The 14658-nt window shown below is 35.5% G+C and overlaps 1 pseudogene; it reads left to right on the plus strand.

Moving 5' to 3' along the window:
- The first annotated feature begins 12760 nt into the window (after nucleotides 1-12760).
- Nucleotides 12761-13983, plus strand: LOC120621142 (60S ribosomal protein L3-like; annotated as a pseudogene).
- Nucleotides 13984-14658: the final 675 nt, after the last annotated feature.

The following is a 14658-nucleotide window of genomic DNA, read 5'->3' on the forward strand; positions in this document are numbered from 1 at the left end:
TGTTATTATGTTCTACATATTTTTGTGCTACATAGTTTTGTGCTACAGAATTTAAGCTATAAGACATAAAACATACAAAGAAAATCATAGTTAAAAGGTACAGTAAGTACCCCCAAATTTTTGTTTAATTATATTTCAATTTCTGGGCAACATTAGCCATATATGTAATCCAAGCATTTTATAAAAATTAACACTATTGAGAAATACGAGTACACTAAAAATATTCAATAATTTGGGAATAAAACTATGTAGAAAACCGTATAAAGAAAGCGTGGCTAGATCATAACCATATTTAATATCTATACATGCCCCTGTATGTTTGTATCTTTAGATGAGAGTTTGCAACAGTTGTTTACTTAACCTTCGACCATATTTGCTTTGAGAAACTAATTTTAACAGAGGGTGAACTTCAGTGTTCGATGGCTTTTTATGTCCTTCAAGTACGCCTATGCCTCACCCCAGTCTGGCTACTTTTCATAACTTATATATGTGACAAAGGCAGCCTCTCTTTTGACTCAGGAAAGGCATCTGTTCTGGGCGTGATGCGAGTCTTTGATCCTTTCCTCCCTTCTCCCACTCTGCCTCTTTTTTGTGCTCCCATTGTCAGCTATGAATTCAAAGATGGACCAGAGGTTTCGCTCCAATTAGTGTCCTCTGGCACCTGAGCCATTAGGTTGGCAATTCATTTATACATCTTTTTGGCTAACTCGTGATCTCACTTAATAATAGTATTTTCCTGGGTGGTATTTTTTTGTTGTTGATCTTTATGCTTAAATATGGGTTCTTATTTTTCTCCGTGAATCATTATGTCAACATAGGTGTGGTTGGTTAGGTAAACACAGAGGAGATAAATGAGCTAATCGGAACCTGTAGAAACATTCTATTTTCAGTGCTTATAGTAATGACTTGCACATTTGTAATATTTCTTTCTGGCTTCTTTTCATGGTGGGTATTGAGTTTGGATGTGAAAAAGAAAAAAAAAAGAAATAGGTGGAGGTAGGCAGGGAATGCTTCCCACCAAGAGCTCAAGGTATCTAAGGTAAAAATTGGCTTTTAAGTAATAAAAACACACCAAAAACACCTAAAACAAAGATACCTAATAGTTCTCCAGTAGAATTAGTCACCATAACTTTGTAATACCTTCCAAAATGTGCTGCTTCTTTGAACTTTTCAACTGAAATGAAACGTGTGTTAATTAGCACCAGCTTCTTGTCTTGGAGATCAACGTGTTTAAAAACTAGGTAAAGAAGTCAATCTCAATGTTAATCTAAGGTATTTGAAACTTCTTTTAGCTTTAAAATGCTTTAAAATAACCAAATTTCCATCTCTATAGAAAAATAGGTGTTTGTGAAGGAACTTTTCAGCTTGTTTTTACTTCATATTCATGGTTAGTTTTCATAGAGATAATAGTTTCTAGTAATAATTGTTTCCAGTGAAAAGAAATTCAAGGCAAATTGAAATTATTTTTGAATGATCTCAAACGACTTACAATTTATATAGAATGCAGCACTCTCTTGCTCATAGGTAATATTGTTTGGTCATTGTTACCGTGTTAGAAAAGAACAGTGATTTCTGCTTGATAATACCTTGCACTTTAAAATGTATTTAGTGTTTACTTATCATCGGGTTTTAATGTGGTGGAATCATAATACATAAAAGAGAATATTCACTAGGCCCATCTTTTAGGTTACACCCATTAACACAAAAGTTGTAATGTTTTCCAAAATGCCCTCATTTAATTACCAGTTATGCTGAACTTTTCACAAGTTGTGTCAATGGTGAGTCACTTCAATTAAGATCCACCAATGCGTACAATAGAACAAAAGAGAAGGGCAAAAGAAGTTTCAGCCCCCAGACAAAAGTAGAACTTTCAAAAGGTACAAAGAAACAACCTTTTGTCAGCTTCTGTCGTATAGAAGAGCTGTAAGAGAAATACTAAAGAGTCTAAGACCATGTAAACATTAATAGAAAACTAATATTTCAGCAGGTGTGCATGTTGCTTTTAAAATTGAACACAGTAATTCTTTGATCAGGTCTCTGAAAAGGTTTTCTTTCCCAGAAACGTTGCAACAACTTTTCTTAAAGGTATAGCTTCTCTTTCTGGAAATTTCTTCATATCATGATTAAATTTTTTTTTAAACTTGCATACAAGTAATTTGGAAAATAATTATTGGCCATTCTGAGAATATTTGTTTTGCTTTTAGAATTGCTCATATTTAGATAAATTTACTAACCTCTGTTATTAGCCATGTCAGTAGCTGACATTAACCTTTATTATAGTCAGAATTATACTTTTCCTTATAAGGTCATACTATATTAATATAATAATTAAGTTTCACTAATCAAGTATTTATACTATGCCCACTACATATTTAGGACTAGACTAGGTACTGTGTTCGATAAATATAAGAAAAGGTTGCTGTCTTCAAAGAACTTACAGTCTAGCTGGAAAATGACGTTAACATATATTAGTATAACGTGTAGGATTAATACTATACATGACACCAAAGTAATAGCCAGGTAAACTGTCGACGATTAGAAAAGTCATTAAAACAAAACAAAACAAAACAAAACAAAACAAAACAAAACTATCAAATTGGTAATATTATATTGTGATATATTCATGTGTTTTGTAGGTATCGCTACTACAAAATGTTTTTACCCATCTTGCTTTTTTCCAAGTTTTGTCAATGCCCTCTGGACAAAACCTTTCCATCTCTGTTACTAATACTCTGGTTCAAACCAGCTTCATATCTTGTCACCCAGCCAGACCTCCTGCCTTCTTCTAATCTTACCTTCTAAATCCGTCATACATATTGCACCCAGAACAATCTGCTTACAACTTCCTGCTTAAAATTTCAGTTGTTTTTCATTGCCAACTGAATAAAGCCCAAGTTCTTTAATATGCATGTAAGACTTCTGACTCTTCATTGCCCAATCTTTTTTTCTGCATCTCTTTATCTAGAATTTTATTCTCTAGTAATACTGGATTTGTTTATTGTAACGTACACACGTAGGCAATTTCATACCTTTGGTGCCTTTTTTCTCATTATGTTTCCTCTATCTGGATTGCCCTTCCCATGAATATTTATTTGGCTAATTCTTACTCATCTTTTAAGCCCCCAATTCAGGCATCATTTTCTGAAGTCCCAGGTTGAACTTAAAAGTTCTTGTCTCTGTGATCCCATAATGATCTTTGCAAATCTCTATTCCGCATATTATAGTGAAATCATTTATGTATGCATAGAGGATAGGTCTTCTTTTTTATATCATTAGTGCCTAACACTAAACTTAATGCATACATTTGTATGTTTTCTGAAGTAAACATATAATAGTTTATAAGAGGTTTTTTTTGAAGAAGCTGAGAAAAGGTGTTTTTTTTCCCCTTGTTTGTAGCTTTATTACTTCTCAGCTAATTGCCCTTGGGAAAATCAGTTGCCTCTTTGAAACAGTTTTTTTTTTTCATCATTGAAATAAAGCTAATAATTGGTAATATTTATTAAACACCTATGTTCACGTATTCTTCTAAGTACTTAGCATGTGCACACAATAATGCTATGAGGTAGTTATTATTATCACTTCTATTTAACAAATAAGAAAATTAAAGCATTAGAAAAGAAACTGAACCGTTTTACATAGTTAGTAAGGGAGGAAGCTAGACTTCTAGCCTAAGCAGTCTGATTTCAGAATCCATACTTTTAAGAATGTGTTACATCACAGGAACAAGGTTATTGGAAGGACCAAGTGAAATGCCAGTGAGGACACTTTTAAAGCACATAATATCATGCAAATAATAACTACCATTTTTGGAGCACTAGCATGTGTTGTGCATAGTACAAAGTAATTTACACATATTAATTAATTTAACTCTAGGTACTATTGTAATCTCCACTGAAGATAAGACAATCAAGGCAAAGAAAGATTGTACAGCAGTAAGTGGTAGAGCCTGAATTTAAGCACGACAGTCTGAGTCTGTAGCCAGCGCACTTAACCATGATGCTATGCTGCCTCTCAAATATTAATTAATATAAATGTAGTTGCTGTGTGCTCCCTCCAAGTGAATTTTGTAACACAAGTCTTCTCATTTACACTGTATGTATCTGAAACTATAAATGCTTTAAACAAAGTAGGTTTCTTCCATTTGGAACCAAAAGCATGTGTCACAAAGCAAAATATACCTGTCATATAAATAAGGACTTTCAAAATTGGCACCTAGAAATAACCTGCTTGCCTTTCTAACAGGCATGTATTTAAAGATAGAATCACATATGTACTAAATGTACTTATACATATGTCATAATCAGTAAAGGAAATCAATGGAAAATTCAATCGTGATTTAGAAATCAAAGAGTCCAGTTCATTATTATCGAATTCATTACTTCTTAAATTAGAAATACCAGCATTATATCTTCTTCTGAAGAATTACAGCATATGACACAGCTAGGGATGTTTTTTAAAAATTTCAAATTGGGATCCACTGTTTAGTGAAAATAAGGATATGAGCTCCAAACACCCTAACTTTGGTGGGGTTAGGTGAGAAAATAGAATGATTTCATTTTAGTGCTGGTTTTTAACATTTAATTTCCTTTTATAAAAGTAGTTTGACCTTTGTGGAACATGGGAAATGCAAAAGGACTTTAAAAAAAGACACAGGGTTTTTTCCCATCCCTCTAGATTCATCTTCTCCAAAGGATCCCTAGACCAAATCACCTGCTTTAGTGTTACTCAGCTGTATTCAAATGGATAGGTTTATATCTTCTAACAGCAAAGATGCTAAATGAATCTCCTCCATGAGAGACCTGGAGGATAATGTCGTTCATAGCAGCGATATACTTGGCATAATATGGCACGTTTACCTAACAGCTTGCTATGTGCTTAATATGTGAGGTTCTTTTTCATGGCTATTTGTTTCTGTTGGACTGCATGTGTTAAAAATAATATAAGGTCAAATTCCATAGAAAAGCATGGTTCTGATTGAATTTCCAGTTCCAAACTCTGGACCTAAGCCAGTAGGATCTGGGAATGTGTCCGGGATAGTATGCTTTACATTGCAGCACTCAAAAGCGACTACTTAGGTTGATTAACTCATGGTGAGGATAGGTTTGGAAAGATATTTCAACCTGGCTAATTAGCGAGCAGTCACATGTGACAGAAAAGCAAGTAAAATATACACCACATCCCTAAAAGAATGCACTGGGAAAAGATGGAAGTAAGATTCATGCTGGAGCCATAGTGAGAAAAGTTAACTCCGCTACATGCCTGATGTTGTTTAAAAATAGAAGCGAAACCTCTTAAACATAATTTCAGTTAGACTAAGAGTCCAAGCCCTAAATATATATATTTAACTACATAACTTTTGGTACGATTTATTGTAGGCAGCGATGCTGTTAAGCCCACTTTAGAGTTCAAATTAAGACATGAAATATTTTTTTAAAGTGTATGATGTCTCCTAAACCGCATTAGTCTACACTTAAGCTCTGAAAGGATCATTTTCTTATCTTTTTACATTTCCTTTGTAAAATACCCAGCAAAAAACATGTATTCATGTTGACACTTTTTGGAGTTGACAATGCTGTTATATAAAAAAATCTGCCCAAGAATACCACCTTTAAAAAAATGCGTTGTAATTGTGAAGGTGATAACTTCTCTTAACGCTCAAACAATTAAAACTTTAACTATTACTTGGTCACTCAATTTTTGTCTCTTGGATTTTGGTTCTCACTTATACTTTCACTCTGGAACACTCTCTCAGTCATCTGGATGCCTTTCTTACCCTTTTAGCTTAATGAAACCCTATCTATCTTTCAAAGAATAGCAAATATTATCTCCTACAAAAACTATTCTCCATTCTTTTCTCTTCATCCTTCTCAAACAGAATTATTCCCACTAATAACACAGCATACTATTTTGCAGCAAAAAGAAAATTTTATATATAAGCAGAAACGGTATACTCTAAAATGATAAAAGTATAGTATAGTGAATATGTAAATCATAGCATAGTCCTTTTCTGTCATTTTCAAGTACTGTATATAATTGTATGTGCTATGCTTTTATATGACTGGCAGGGCAGTAGTTTGTTTACAGCAACATCACCACAAACATGTGAGGAATGTGTTGTGCTATGACATTAGGATGGTTACACTGTCACCAGGGGGGTAGGAATTTTTCAGCTCTATTATAATTTTATAGGACCACCGTTGTTGGTCAGTTGTTGACTTAAACATCTTTATGAGGTACATGACTGTTTAAAAATAGAAGTAAAAGCTCTTAAACGTGTCCTACTCTGTTACAGTACTTGTCACATAATATTATAGTTGGTATGTATTTGTTATTCACCCAAATTAATTGTAAGCTGCTGGAGGGCAGGAACTGTCTTATTTATCCTAGAACACCTATTCTCCATGCTTGAGAAGTTAACATAAAGTCTTGCACATAGCTGACACTTAAATGTTTTTTGAAACCAAAAGATCTTCAAGGTAGAAAGTCTTCTGTGGGGGAAAAAATAATTCTTTCGAACATTCTCCTGCTTTGTTATTGAACTAGGCTTCCTATTTGCCCACATTCTCCACAATGGGGATATGGGATTTCCCCGCTTCCATCTTCAAATCTGTTTATCAATGTTCTCATTATGAGGTTGGACATGTTACTTTGAATCTATTTATTTACTCAGAAAGTACGTGTTAACTATGACGTTGCTGAAATTTTCATCGATATTAACTCCTCATTTTTCTGAAATGCTGATAAATAATATCTACCATTATCATTTGTATAGCATTTTGCAGCTTAAAACACTTTCACAGTTAACATTTCATTAAATTTTCTAAAATGAATGAAGTGGATATTATTATCTTTAACTTTTAAGGCCTTTCTTAGATTCCCAGCTAACTTCATTGAAGGATGCCTTTGTTTAATCACGTCAAATTATAAAACTTAAGATTGCTGAGGAACTTTAAAGATCAAGCCTCACCCCTTCTTCTTACAGATGAGTAAAACATCTAGACAGGTGAAGTGACTTCTCTGTCACATGTTCCTAATAAATAGCAGAATCTAAACTACAGTAGCATCTGTCTTCTGCATCGTAGTTCAGTGTTCTAGCCACTACCTATATCGTCTCTAGGACAAAAAAAGTGTGAGTACATCACCCTCGTTTTTGAGAAATTTTATCTCTTTATTTGTGGACAGTGTCACTTCTACACAGCTTTGTAAAATTCATTCTTGTCACACGCTTCTTTCTGGGTTTGTATTCTCTCTTTCTTTTTCTACTATCTGAAGTGGAACTTATGCATACCTACGCCATGTGCAACAACTTTTTCTATATACTTTTCTCTCTCTAGATTTGATCTGTCTAGTTTATTAAGCCTCATTTTTTTTTTTTTTCAAATCTAGTTTTTTGGCCTTTAGTTCTTGTTTCAACATTCAGTTGGTTGGGTAGTTTTATAGCAAGATCTGCTGAGAGACCCGGGTAATGTGATATGTGAGTGCCATTGCCCAGTACTCTTCCTTTGCTGAGAACTCAGATTTTAAACTGGAATGAAATCTTAGAGATAGTTGGTCCAATTCTATTGTTTTCCAGGCAAGAAAAATGAGCTCCAGTGAAAATAAACTTGCCTAAAGTTATATAGCCTGGCTCCAAATCCAGGATTCTAACCATGGTCTTTCTTCTACTTGTATAGCTTGTTGAACAGAAATAAGATCTCCAAACAAGGACAAAGATATTGACTGAGTACAGAGAAGGGAAGTTTATGCTCATGAGACTTCCAAACTCAAAAATCCGAAACTGGTTGAAAATTTAAACAATTCTGAGGGTTCCGTTTGTAAATATATACCTTAATTTGCAACTAAACCTGGAGAAGTCTTCTGAATAGCCTAGCAAAACTTATCTTCCTATTTCAATTTATCAGATATTAAAAGTATAATCATTTTTTTCTTAAGGAAAATGATCTTTGTGTGACAATTTCCTAGCACTTCATGCTATTTTAGCTTTAAATATAAGCCCTATTATTCTTTTCATGACATATTATGGGGAAATACTGATAGCGTCTCAGCTGAAACTAGCTCAACTTAAACATAGTATGTAAACCCTTTATAATTTATTAACAAGAATTGAGCATAAAGGCTGATTTTTGTAAGATTTGGTTCTGTGACACAGAGTCTTTTGCATTGATTTAGGATACCTGAATTCAGACTGAAACTTTCCAGACTTGAGAGTGTTCACATTTTCATAGCTTAATTGTAAATCATCTTTCATTTAGAAGATTTAAAGACAGGCTAAAGACCTAAATCTTTTCAGTCACCTCCCTAACTAGGAAAAGCCTCTAGATGAGCCTTATTATGTTCCCCCCCCACCCACCCATTGGATTAGAACAAAGAGTTTGATAATGTTCAAATAGAACAAATACTATCACAAGGAAAACAACTTTTCCCTCCAAGAGTTAAATGTAAAATTAGGTGTCATTACAGGGCATTTGGAAGACGTTTGAAAGCAGCCTTGCTCAAGCAGGCCAAACCTCTCAACTGTAATGGGCAGCAAATCAAAACCAGAGTGGTAGGCTTGTTGTTCCCCTATTTGTTTTGCTTCATTCTGCTTGATTATTTTGGCAAAGTTAAGCTAACACGGCAATGCTCTGAAGTTCTGTAAATTTAAGCTTTTAATTAGGTAAAAGACTCTTTTGCAACTCTTGTTGACTGCTCATTTTGTGTTTGAATGCTTTATTCCCTACTTTGGTATGTTTTGAAAAGAGTTGTGGTACTCTGAGCTGACTCCCTCCGGTAGCCACGAAAAACCTCCATGTAGCTTTTCTGAGTTGTATCTGTTTGGATGTTGCTCTATAGGTGCCTGATGCATTTGAACATCTCTGGGATTTTTCTATACATTTGCACTGTTAAAGGAAAACTGAAGTCTGCTTAAAGTTAACTCTAATGAAAGATTTTCTATTTAAAATTATTTTTAAACTAAAAAATTTTAATTACCACTGCCTGTAAATAGTAGATTTTTCTCAGAAGAGAGCATTTTCCGCTTTATTTCTTCACTAACATTTTCTCAAATGTTTAACTGATTTGTACATGTTTTTATATCTGAGGTTTTAACTATAAAACGGAACATAGGAGAAAAACAGTTATCAAATGATGGCACAAGACTGTGTCTGTTTTTTTTTTTTTTAAGAAAAAAATTTACATTCTTTAAATTGATATTTTTCATTTGGATAAAAATATTTTTAAATAATACTCTCATATACTAGGATTTAAAAGTCTGTCTTACCAAGAATTCATTTAAACAATGTAAAAATCATGAGGAAAATTTGATCAGAATTAAATATCAGTGTGTGTGTAGAAACATAGGTCTCTTTTAGTGTTTTTGATGCAGTTAAAAGAAATCTCTAAATGGGCTTCCTTTTGAAATAGGAAATATATTACTTATGATTTAGTAACACAGTTAGAAAATACTCTATTTGTTTTCAATTAGAATCTAGTCTGCTTTTTACCTGGAATGTAACTTTTATCTACATTGTAGAAAAAGCAGCACCCTTATGAAAATGCATCCCAAAGTATGTGTGTCAAAAACCTTAAGAATATTTACAGGAAAAAAAAATGCTACCCACAATTTTATCGCATTTGCTCTCATGGAACAGGTGTCTGAACTGATTTGGGAGCTCTGGTTTTATTTTTGTCCATGTTTAATTTCCTGCCATGCAGATGAACTTCTTGTTAAGGGATTTATGTGATTAAGTGGCAAAATGACAAACAAGGTTGTCTGGTGCTCATCTTCCCTCTTTAGTGGACTAATCACCTTTGGATTCTGGGCTCTGTCAATGAGTGAGTCCCTTAAACAAGCGATCTGCATTTATCAGTCTAAACATTTGATCTGCATATGACCATGTGAGTTGGAGGTGAAATCTAAGATAAAAGTTATAGTTTGAATTTAGGAAGACATTTTCTAATCCTAGCTGGAAATGGTTTTCTTAGTTAGTGTAAGCATCTTTCCTCCTGGTTATGTTGACAGCACAATCCTGCACATGTACTTCAGCTTAAGTGGGGATCACAACACTGTTGCCACAATTTAAAGCCTCAGAAGAGGAAGCTAGTCAAGACCATATTTCTCATAGCAATGAGGTTATTTGGAATTCAGAATCATTTTCTGAGAAGCAAAATGTTCACAGTGAGTGCTTGCGGCTTATATAAAATCAATCTGACAGCAGTTCTAAAGTCTGTATATCTTTCACTTGCCCTTGACTTGACACATAACTTGAAGGATTTGAGGTGATTAATTCCTTGCTCTCTCTCTTTCTCTCTCTCCCTGCAGGTACTATTATCCTAGTGTATTAGTGGTAGTAATGATTGGGATTTATGCAACACTGTCTTAAGGAAGATTGCAAAGTATTTTATGCTTATTATCTTTTCCCTTTGAGATATAAGCCAGAATTATTTAGAGCATTTTGGTGAGGAAACTGAAACACTGTATTTAGAGAACTCATCCTAGGTCCCACTGATATACAATGACATGAGCAAAGTTTAGATCCTTGATTTCCTGATTGTTAACCCACTGTTCCTTCAACCAGATTGCTGCTTCCACTTCATTTTCAAATTGAATAGGAGCAGTCAGCTTTTACATTTCACCCTAAGCATCGAAAACAACAAAATCTCCTGGCAATGTAAAAATACGTTTATGTACTAGCTTAAATTTATATTACAGTATATGGTTTTCTGCATACGGTTTGAGATATCTTTTTAACAAAAAAGTTTGTGATGGGATGACCTAACTCTGAATCTTCAAAGGTGAGTCATAGGAGCTGTTGAACTTCCTTTGCAAAGGGTGTCTAAATGTACATGTTACATGTAGTGAATGTGATTAAACGGTGCTTTAGATGGTATGATCTTCCTCTGTGTTTGGGATTTCTCATCAACCCCTGTACCGAACCACATATTCACAGGTGACTGTGGGAGCTGACTAAACTCTTTTGTAATTCTATTGAATTCCTTATACAAAATGGATTATGCCTTTGGTACTTTATGCATACAACCAAACCCTCTAATACCCACTTCCTTTTATTGGCATCAACTCTAATTTGACTACCTTTCTTGTGGTAAGAACACAACCTGATAGAGAGATGAACTTTATTTGACTCACATTTGACTTGAAAACATGATGTTGATAAAGGACCCTACCTAGGCATTTTTTTTTAACACAGATAACTCTCACTTTGAAGTGACTATTGTGTTCTTTATAAAGAGAAGTGAAAGGAAGAGAAAGGAAACTTAGATATATTGAGCATTAATTTTGTGCCAGTCTCCATCATATATGTTTTCATAGATGCTAACTTATTCAAACTTCATAAAACCTGCAAAGTAAATATTGCATCCCCCCATTTTTAACAGAGGAGAAAACAGAGTCTGAGAGGTTAAGTAACTTGAACAATAAACTAATAAATAGCAGAACCCAAATTCAAGCCTTAGTGTGTCTGATAGTTATTAGTCAAACTATACCTGGAGAGGTCCTTGGGTCAGTTTAATTGCTACAAATGAATATCATGGAAAAAGTGAAACTAAGGTGACCTTAAAAAGAAAGTTCATTATATAAAAGGCCATACCTATGCATATATTAAATATAATTACAAAATAAACCTTTCCCAGTCCTATAGCTTGTGGCATCTAAGAAAAACTTCTCTCTCCTACACACACACACACACACACACACACACACACACACACACACAACCACTTTAAAAATAATCGTACTGTTTAAAAATCTTTTGTGATAACTGTAAGAAAATCTGAAGGGAAATGTCCTAGGCTCAATGGCTTGGCGGAATCAAACATCTTTTGGATTCAGACTTTATTAGGGAGTAAATTGTAGGAGAATCTGGTGCTTTTAGTCAACATGTAGCCATCTGGGTAGACTACCTAAAGGAAAATTTATCTGGAAAAGGAAATATTTCTATTGACAATTTTTTATTTCTAAATATTAATCATTTTAGATGGAACTCTTCTTTCTAGAGGCAGAGGTTGTACAGAAGAAACACTCTCTCCCCTTTCTAAGGCATCGAAGCATAGACTGGAAGAAATTAGACAATAGATTACTTCCAACTCTTAATATCAATGGATTTAAATTGCGTAAACATTAAATTGCGTAAATGTTCCTCGAAAAAGCCTTAGAAAAACTGTAAAAATAAAATTGCACACGTTGCATGTTGTGAATGTGATTATATGGTTCTAGAGATGGTGTGAACCTCCTCTATGTTTGTAGAAATTGGGTTGAATACAGACTCATAGGCCAGAAGACAGCACAAGGATGCTGAGTACCTGAAAGTGAAGACGTATTCCAGGAGGTGGGAGGAGACCTAGATTCTACCTTATAAGCATTTCTGTGTAGGCTCCAGTGACACAACTATCTGTGTGCCTCTGAAAATAATTCCTGAACTTTGGGCAGGCTGTAGATTATCCATGCCTGTCTGATGTTTCACTGAATATTTAATTTTAACTTTGAAGTCATTCATATTCTCAACAGTAGAGGTCCTCAGTACCATAGTTCTTCAACTAAGATGCTGCAAAGTTATTCCTCCCTTAAATGATTGGGCATTTATGGTTACTTGTAGAACTTAGTCATTAGTTACTTGTAGAACTGTCTATTTTTATGTCATTAGTAAGTGAAAAAATGTTAGTCCTCATTGCCTAATCTTGGCTTAAAATTTCAGTCTTGGGTAACAGCCAAAATAATGTGTCAAAAATGAGTTAACTTGCTCTACCGGCAGCACTTGGCGGTAGGATGTCTCACAGTAAGTTCTCTACTCCCAGGAAGTTCTCTGCTTCTCACCTCAGAAATGCAGCAGCCCGGAACCATGGGAAGGTGAAGAGCTTCCCCAAGGATGACCTTTCCAAGACTGTCCACCTCACAGCCTTACTGGGCTACAAGGCTGGCGTGACCTACATCGTGCAGGAGGTAAATAGTCCAGGATCCAAGGAGAATGAGAAGGAAGTTGTAGAGACTGTGACCATTGTGGAGACTCCGTCCATGGTGATTGTGGGCATTGTGAGCTACGTGGAAACCCCTTGAGGACTTTGTACCTTCAAGACCATCTTTGCTGAGCATATCAGAGATGAGTGCAAAAGGTGCTTCTATAAGAACTGGCATAAATCTAAGAAGAAAGCCTTCACCAAATACTGCAAGAAGTGGCAGGATGATGATGGCAAGAAGCAGCTGGAGAAGGACTTCAACAGCATGAACAAGTACTGCCAGGTTATCCGTGTCATCATCCACACCCAGATGCACTTGCTTCCTCTACACCAGGAGAAGGCTCACCTCAGGTGAATGGAGGCACTGTGGCTGAAAAACTGGACTGGGCCTGTGAGAGGCTGCAGCAGCAGGTCCTTGTGAACCAAGTGTTTGGACAGGATGAGATGATCAATGTGATTGGAGTGACCAAGGGCAAAAGTTACAAAGGGGTCACCAGCCGCTGGCACAGCAAGAAGCTGCCCTGCAAGACCCACTGAGGGCTGAGCAAGGTTACCTGTATTAGGGCGTGGCATCCTGCCCGAGTGGCCTTCTCTGTGGCCTAGGCTGGGTGGAAAGGCTATCATCGCCGCACTGAGATCAACAAGATCTGTAAGATTGGCCAGGGCTACCTCATCAAGGATGGCAAACTCATCGAGAACAATGCCTCCGCTGATTACGACCTATCTGACAAGAGCATCAACCCTCTGGGTGGCTTTGTCCATTACGGTGAAGTGACCAATGATTTCATCATGCTGAAAGGCTGTGTGATGGGAACCAAGAAGCGAGTGCTCACTCTCAGCAAGTTCTTGTTGGTGCAAACCAAACAGCAGGCCCTCAAGAAGATTGGCTTTAAATTCATTGACACTACCTCCAAATTTGGCCATGGCTGTTTCCAGACAGTGGAGGAAAAGAAAGCATTCATGGGACCATTAAGAAAGACTGAATTGCAAAGAAAGAAGGAGCTTAATGTCAAGAACAGATTGTACAGCTGGTAGGGTCTCAATAAAAATTATTTTCCAGTGGAAAAAAAGAAGAGTTGACTCAACAGTGGGCCATTTGAAATATATATATATATATTCGAAGTATTCTCTTGAAGTATTCTCTTGAAGTTTTGGAATAAAAAGACCACAAGAAAATATTTAGAAAATAATTCAAAGTTTTTTGAGGTCAGTTCTGGTTTTCTAATAACTGCCAATTTACTTACTGTCTATTGTGTTTAGACCTATGGATCTATAAGATACTCAGGGTGGGTTTGGGGGTTTTGTTTTTTGTTTTTGTCCCAGGGGTTTTTATTTGAATTTTCTGCCTGTAATCACGGTTCACTAAGAATTTCCTCATTTACCCTCTCTTATCACCAAAATCTGACATTGTCTTTGACTCCTCTCAGTTCCTTACATAGCTAAGCAATCACTAAATCTTATCAGTTCTACCTCCTACATAATGCTAGTGCCATTTCCCATCTCTTTAGCCACCACGGCTCTAGTTTAGGCCCTTAACTTGGCTATTGTAACCGTCTTCCAACTAATCTATTTCCAATCTTACCTCCTTCTAAACCATTCCCTGCCTATTTAAAAAATTGCCCTTCTAAAATGCCATTTTCTTGCTTAATATTTTCAGTGGTTTACCATCATGACTCAATAAAAGCCAAATTTTCTTAGCATGGCCTGCAA

The sequence above is a fragment of the Pteropus medius genome, unplaced genomic scaffold (genome assembly GCF_902729225.1).
Source record: "Pteropus medius unplaced genomic scaffold, Ma_sr-lr_union100, whole genome shotgun sequence".
NCBI classification, from domain to species: Eukaryota; Metazoa; Chordata; class Mammalia; order Chiroptera; family Pteropodidae; genus Pteropus; species Pteropus medius.